Here is an 8,671-nt window from a genome sequence, read left to right on the forward strand (position 1 = left end):
CCCCAAATGTGCAAATGTATACAAAAAGTCCCAAAATATGACAATTTGCGAGCGTAGCGAGCAAAAAAATCAGGCTTTTTACGCTTTTTTGGCCAAAAAGGTCCAAATTTTTGAGGAAAAGTCCACTTTTTACAAAATCGCCCCCCCTTGGAAAAAAGGTCCACTTTTTCAAAATCAGCACCCCCCCAAAAAAAATCCTGCGTACGGGCCTGGTCAAAACCATTATGTAAATAAGATAATGGCCACTAAAATGGGCTCACAGACATGAGTTCATTATTATGTAAATGAGATGTTCAATATTAATGCATGCGATCTCAAAAAGGACATGTTGATATAAATTAATTGACTGTGAGGTTGACAAATAAATCCGATGTGTGAATAGTTGATTCGGTGACCGACTATCAGTGGGCACGGTAAATTAATCCGTTTACGCCCTCGTGGTACCTTGCGTCCAACGTTGCAACTTTCGGATTTGCATACATGTAATTCTATAGTTCTATATAGGCCTACAACAACAGGTTTTATTATTTCTTTTAATACAAACACGTTGCTGCCTAAAATGACTTTATAGCACTGATTAGATATCAAAATGAAGTAATAATTACAAATTTTCATGAACACTACATGTATCGCCTCTGTAATTTCCCGAGTATATAGCAGCACGAATATTTTCTGCAACGCTGTGACCAATATATGTATGTCACAACCCAGCGAGTGTTTCTCGCCCAAAAAGTAGCAACAAAAATCCGCTCACTTGATGCATAACTAATCAGTCTATGTTCCAAACCTTAAAACAAGAGAATTGATCGAGATGTTTTTGGATTATACCAAAATGTCTGGAGGGGGGGGGGCCTTACTTTATTTGGAACCGTTTAGCAAGGTGCCAGTTGTATAAGCTATCTTCAGTAGATAGCAAGGTGCACGTATAAGTTATCTTCAGGAGATTACAAGGTGCCAATTGTATAAGCTATCTTCAGTAGATAGCAATTGCCTGTATAAGCTATCTTCAGGAGATAACAAGGTGCCTGTATAAGCTATCTTCTGTAGATAGCGAGGTTTCAGCTGTATAAGCTATCTTCAGAAGATAGCAAGGTGCCAGTTGTATAAGCTATCTTCAGTAGATATCAAGGTGCCCGTATAAGCTATCTTCTGTAGAGCACACCGACATCACCTGGCTAATAATTACTTGGTACACCAGAGATACTAAAATCAATACCCGGGATCGATACATGTGAATGTGCTATGCACGATTTTGATATTCAGACGAAAATCTTTGGATACCGGGTTGGAAAATAATGAATATCTCCCGTAAATGATTTCGTCTAAAGAAACCAGAAGTGGTTCCTTACACTTGAAAGGAGATAGCCGGGTGCCAGTTGTATAAGCTATCTTCAGGAGATAACAAGGTGCCCGTATAAGCTATCTTCAGGAGATAGCCGGGTGCCAGTTGTATAAGCTATCTTCAGTAGATAGCAAGGTGCCAGTTGTATAAGCTATCTTCAGTAGATAGCAATGTGCCAGTTGTATAAGCTATCTTCAGTAGATATCATAGTGCATGTATAAGCTATCTTCAGTAGATAGCAAGATACAGTATAAGCTATCTTCAGTAGATAGCAAGGTGCACGTATAAGTTATCTTCAGGGGATTACAAGGTGCAAGCTGTATAAGCTATCTTCAGGAGATAACAAGGTGCCCGTATAAGCTATCTTCAGTAGATAGCAAGGTGCCAGTTGTATAAGCTATCTTCAGTAGATATCATAGTGCCTGTATATGATATCTTCAGTAGATAACAAGGTGCCAGTTGTATAAGCTATCTTCAGGAGATAGCCGGGTGCCAGTTGTATAAGCTATCTTCAGTAGATAGCAAGGTGCCAGTTGTATAAGCTATCTTCAGTAGATAGCAATGTGCCAGTTGTATAAGCTATCTTCAGTAGATATCATAGTGCCTGTATAAGTTATCTTCAGTAGATAGCAAGATACAGTATAAGCTATCTTCAGTAGATAGCAACGTGCACGTATAAGTTATCTTCAGGGGATTACAAGGTGCAAGCTGTATAAGCTATCTTCAGGAGATAACAAGGTGCCCGTATAAGCTATCTTTTGTAGATAGCAAGGTGCCAGTTGTATAAGCTATCTTCAGTAGATAGCCGGGTGCCAGTTGTATAAACTATCTTCAGGAGATAGCCGGGTGCCAGTTGTATAAGCTATCTTCAGTAGATAGCAAGGTGTACGTATAAGTTATCTTCAGGGGATTACAAGGTGCAAGCTGTATAAGCTATCTTCAGGAGATAACAAGGTGCCCGTATAAGCTATCTTCAGTAGATAGCAAGGTGCCAGTTGTATAAGCTATCTTCAGTAGATATCATAGTGCCTGTATATGATATCTTCAGTAGATAGCAAGGTGCCAGTTGTATAAGCTATCTTCAGGAGATAGCCGGGTGCCAGTTGTATAAGCTATCTTCAGTAGATAGCAAGGTGCCAGTTGTATAAGCTATCTTCAGTAGATAGCAATGTGCCAGTTGTATAAGCTATCTTCAGTAGATATCATAGTGCCTGTATAAGTTATCTTCAGTAGATAGCAAGATACAGTATAAGCTATCTTCAGTAGATAGCAACGTGCACGTATAAGTTATCTTCAGGGGATTACAAGGTGCAAGCTGTATAAGCTATCTTCAGGAGATAACAAGGTGCCCGTATAAGCTATCTTTTGTAGATAGCAAGGTGCCAGTTGTATAAGCTATCTTCAGTAGATAGCCGGGTGCCAGTTGTATAAGCTATCTTCAGGAGATAGCCGGGTGCCAGTTGTATAAGCTATCTTCAGTAGATAGCAAGGTGTCAGTTGTATAAGCTATCTTCAGGAGATAGCCGGGTGCCAGTTGTATAAGCTATCTTCAGGAGATAGCCGGGTGCCATTTGTATAAGCTATCTTCAGTAGATAGCAAGGTGCCAGTTGTATAAGCTATCTTCAGCAGATATCATATAGTGCCTGTATAAGCTATCTTCAGGAGATAGCCGGGTGCCAGTTGTATAAACTATCTTCAGGAGATAGCCGGGTGCCAGTTGTATAAGCTATCTTCAGTAGATAGCAAGGTGCCAGTTGTATAAGCTATCTTCAGCAGATATCATATAGTGCCTGTATAAGCTATCTTCAGGAGATAGCCGGGTGCCAGTTGTATAAACTATCTTAAGGAGATAGCCGGGTGTCATTTGTATAAGCTATCTTCAGGAGATAGCCGGGTGTCATTTGTATAAGCTATCTTCAGGAGATAGCCGGGTGCCAGTTGTATAAGCTATCTTCAGGAGATAGCCGGGTGCCAGTTGTATAAGCTATCTTCAGTAGATAGCAAGGTGCCAGTTGTATAAGCTATCTTCAGCAGATATCATATAGTGCCTGTATAAGCTATCTTCAGGAGATAGCCGGGTGCCAGTTGTATAAACTATCTTCAGGAGATAGCCGGGTGCCATTTGTATAAGCTATCTTCAGGAGATAGCCGGGTGCCAGTTGTATAAGCTATCTTCAGTAGATAGCAAGGTGCCAGTTGTATAAGCTATCTTCAGGAGATAGCCGGGTGCCAATTGTATAAGCTATCTTCAGGAGATATCAATGTGCCTGTATAAGCTATCTTCAGTTGATACCAAGATGCATGTATAAGCTATCTTCTGTTGATAGCAAGGTGCCAGTTGTATAAGCTATCTTCAGGAGATAGCTGGGTGCCAATTGTATAAGCTATCTTCAGGAGATATCAAGGCACCTGCATAAGCTATCTTCAGTAGATAGCAAGGTGCACGTATAAGTTATCTTCAGGAGATTACAAGGTGCCAATTGTATAAGCTATCTTCAGTAGATAGCAATTGCCTGTATAAGCTATCTTCAGGAGATAACAAGGTGCCTATATAAGCTATCTTCAGTAGATAGCGAGGTTTCAGCTGTATAAGCTATCTACAGAAGATAGCAAGGTGCCAGTTGTATAAGCTATCTTCAGTAGATATCAAGGTGCCCGTATAAGCTATCTTCTGTAGATAGCAAGGTACATGTATAAGATATCTTCAGCATAGCAAGGTGCCAGTTGTATAAGCTATCTTCAGTAGATATCAAGATGCCTGTATAAGCTATCTTCAGTAGATAGTAAGGTGTCAGTTGTATAAGCTATCTTCAGTAGATAGCAAGGTGTCAGCTGTATAAGCTATCTTCAGGAGATAGCAAGGTGCCTGTATAAACTATCTTATGTAGATAGCAAGGTGCCAGTAGTATAAGCTATCTTCAGTCGATAGCAAGATGCCAGCTGTATAAGCTATCGTCAGGAGATAACAAGGTGCCTGTATAAGCTATCTTAGGTGCCAGTAGTATAAGCTATCTTCAGAAGATAGCAAGGTGCACGTATAGGCCTAAACTATCTTCAGGAGATTACAAGGTGCCGCACTCCGACATCACCTGGCTAATAATTACTTGGTACACCAGAGATACTAAAATCAATACCCGGGATCGATACATGTGAATGTGCTAAGCACGATTTTGATATTCAGACGAAAATCTTTGGATACCGGGGTAGAAAATGATGAATATCTCCCGTAAATGATTTCGTCTAAAGAAACCAGATGTGGCTCCTTACACTTGAATATATGTGTTGAACAGAGAAGTGATATGATAGTCGTTAGCTTGCGTCTTGAGAAAGAAGCTTGCGTCTTGAACTCAAAAACTGACAATAATTCTGATTTTATATGTGCCGAATTATATAGCGCAGTGTATAGGCCAATCGTGGGTAGTCTAAAAGCACATGACCTATGGCGTACCATGCTCGACTCACACACAGCCAGAGATTTTTGGGCGAATTACGCGATTACGGGATTATTTTGAAATTTTAAAACGCTTGAAATATCACAAATAAATAGGCCTATGTTAATAAATAATATAAATACAAGCTAAAACCGTTGGGGTTCGATAATGAACCCCACAAAATTAACAGAGTATAAATATTGGAAAATGCCATACGGCCGGGCGGTGTCACAAGTTGCCGGAACACGGAGATAAAATAGCATTGAAATAGAAATAGATGTATCAAGGACGTTTATGAACATTAATAAATAGATGTATCGAGGATGTTACGTTTATGAGCATTAAGACATAGATGTATCAAATTATTATACGTTTATGAACATTAATAAATAATAAATAGAGGATGTTACGCTTATGAACATGATTTTCACATTGTTAACAATATTGCTAGTATGTCAACAAATGTATCTTCAGTAGATAGCAAGATACAGTATAAGCTATCTTCAGTAGATAGCAAGGTGCACGTATAAGTTATCTTCAGGAGATTACAAGGTGCAAGATGTATAAGCTATCTTCAGGAGATAACAAGGTGCCCGTATAAGCTATCTTCTGTAGATAGCAAGGTGCCAGTTGTATAAGCTATCTTCAGCAGATATCATAGTGCCTGTATAAGCTATCTTCAGGAGATAGCCGGGTGCCAGTTGTATAAACTATCTTCAGGAGATAGCAAGGTGCCAGTTGTATAAGCTATCTTCAGGAGATAGCCGGGTGCCAGTTGTATAAGCTATCTTCAGGAGATAGCCGGGTGCCAGTTGTATAAGCTATCTTCAGTAGATAGCCGGGTGTCAGTTGTATAAGCTATCTTCAGTAGATAGCAAGGTGCCAGTTGTATAAGCCATCTTCAGGAGATAGCCGGGTGTCAGTTGTATAAGCTATCTTCAGTAGATAGCAAGGTGCCAGTTGTATAAGCCATCTTCAGGAGATAGCCGGGTACCAGTTGTATAAGCTATCTTCAGGAGATAGCCGGGTGTCAGTTGTATAAGCTATCTTCAGTAGATAGCAAGGTGCCAGTTGTATAAGCCATCTTCAGGAGATAGCCGGGTACCAGTTGTATAAGCTATCTTCAGTAGATAGCCAGGTGTCAGTTGTATAAGCTATCTTCAGTAGATAGCAAGGTGCCAGTTGTATAAGCCATCTTCAGGAGATAGCCGGGTACCAGTTGTATAAGCTATCTTCAGGAGATAGCCGGGTGTCAGTTGTATAAGCTATCTTCAGTAGATAGCAAGGTGCCAGTTGTATAAGCTATCTTCAGGAGATAGCCGGGTACCAGTTGTATAAGCTATCTTCAGTAGATAGCCGGGTGTCAGTTGTATAAGCTATCTTCAGTAGATAGCAAGGTGCCAGTTGTATAAGCTATCTTCAGGAGATAGCCGGGTGCCAGTTGTATAAGCTATCTTCAGGAGATAGCCGGGTGCCAGTTGTATAAGCTATCTTCAGGAGATATCAATGTGCCTGTATAAGCTATCTTCAGTAGATAGCCGGGTGTCAGTTGTATAAGCTATCTTCAGTAGATAGCAAGGTGCCAGTTGTATAAGCCATCTTCAGGAGATAGCCGGGTACCAGTTGTATAAGCCATCTTCAGGAGATAGCCGGGTGCCAGTTGTATAAGCTATCTTCAGGAGATATCAATGTGCCTGTATAAGCTATCTTCAGTAGATAGCCGGGTGTCAGTTGTATAAGCTATCTTCAGTAGATAGCAAGGTGCCAGTTGTATAAGCCATCTTCAGGAGATAGCCGGGTACCAGTTGTATAAGCCATCTTCAGGAGATAGCCGGGTACCAGTTGTATAAGCTATCTTCAGGAGATATCAATGTGCCTGTATAAGCTATCTTCAGTTGATAGCAAGATGCATGTATAAGCTATCTTCTGTTGATAGCAAGGTCCCATGCCCTATTTTGTGATAGCAAGGTGCACGTATAAGTTATCTTCAGGAGATAGCCGGGTGCCAGTTGTATAAACTATCTTCAGGAGATAGCCGGGTACCAGTTGTATAAGCTATCTTCAGTAGATAGCAAGGTGCCAGTTGTATAAGCTATCTTCAGGGGATAGCCGGGTGCCAATTGTATAAGCTATCTTCAGGAGATATCAATGTGCCTGTATAAGCTATCTTCAGTTGATAGCAAGATGCATGTATAAGCTATCTTCTGTTGATAGCAAGGTCCCATGCCCTATTTTGTGATAGCAAGGTGCACGTATAAGTTATCTTCAGGAGATAGCCGGGTGCCAGTTGTATAAACTATCTTCAGGAGATAGCCGGGTACCAGTTGTATAAGCTATCTTCAGTAGATAGCCGGGTGTCAGTTGTATAAGCTATCTTCAGTAGATAGCAAGGTGCCAGTTGTATAAGCCATCTTCAGGAGATAGCCGGGTACCAGTTGTATAAGCTATCTTCAGGAGATAGCCGGGTGCCAGTTGTATAAGCTATCTTCAGGAGATAGCCGGGTGTCAGTTGTATAAGCTATCTTCAGGGGATAGCAAGGTGCCAGTTGTATAAGCTATCTTCAGTAGATAGCCGGGTGCCAGTTGTATAAGCTATCTTCAGGAGATAGCCGGGTGTCAGTTGTATAAGCTATCTTCAGTAGATAGCAAGGTGCCAGTTGTATAAGCTATCTTCAGGGGATAGCCGGGTGCCAATTGTATAAGCTATCTTCAGGAGATATCAATGTGCCTGTATAAGCTATCTTCAGTTGATAGCAAGATGCATGTATAAGCTATCTTCTGTTGATAGCAAGGTCTCATGCCCTATTTTGTGATAGCAAGGTGCACGTATAAGTTATCTTCAGGAGATTACAAGGTGCCAGCTGTATAAGCTATCTTCAGGAGATAACAAGGTGCCCGTATAAGCTATCTTCTGTAGATAGCAAGGTGCCAGTTTTATAAGCTATCTTCAGGAGATAGCCGGGTGCCAGTTATATAAGCTATCTTCAGTAGATAGCAAGGTGCCAGTTGTATAAGCTATCTTCAGGAGATAGCCGGGTGCCAATTGTATAAGCTATCTTCAGGAGATTTTAATGTGCCTGTATAAGCTATCTTCAGTTGATAGCAAGATGCATGTATAAGCTATCTTCTGTTGATAGCAAGGTCCCATGCCCTATTTTGTGATAGCAAGGTGCACGTATAAGTTATCTTCAGGAGATTACAAGGTGCCAGCTGTATAAGCTATCTTCAGGAGATAACAAGGTGCCCGTATAAGCTATCTTCTGTAGATAGCAAGGTGCCAGTTGTATAAGCTATCTTCAGTAGATAGCGAGGTGCCAGTTGTATAAGCTATCTTCAGGAGATAGCCGGGTGCCAGTTGTATAAGCTATCTTCAGTAGATAGCAAGGTGCCAGTTGTATAAGCTATCTTCAGGAGATAGCCGGGTGCCAATTGTATAAGCTATCTTCAGGAGATATCAATGTGCCTGTATAAGCTATCTTCAGTTGATAGCAAGATGCATGTATAAGCTATCTTCTGTTGATAGCAAGGTCCCATGCCCTATTTTGTGATATTTTCTGGGTAATGATGCATTAAAGACGGTGCAAACTTGGTAGATGTGCAAATTAGGATCAGGGGTTAGGGTTAGGTTTAGAGGTCGTTTGTCTTATGCCACATTTTCCACAAACTTCCTTTACTGAATTATGACAAACAAGCTGAGACCAGTTTCGTATAAAGCAGTGATGTAGGTACTAATTTGATCTTTAACCTTTCTGCTTATAACTTGAGAATGGTATGTTACAGATAGATCAAAGTATATTTTTTTAATCCCTAGGATGAGAGGTATGGGTAAAAACCAAACTTGACCAACTTTGAAATTCGACCCCGTGTGCTACCCTTTGAATTACCCCCCCCACAAAA

Source organism: Amphiura filiformis, chromosome 20 (assembly GCF_039555335.1).
Source record: "Amphiura filiformis chromosome 20, Afil_fr2py, whole genome shotgun sequence".
Taxonomy (NCBI): Eukaryota; Metazoa; Echinodermata; class Ophiuroidea; order Amphilepidida; family Amphiuridae; genus Amphiura; species Amphiura filiformis.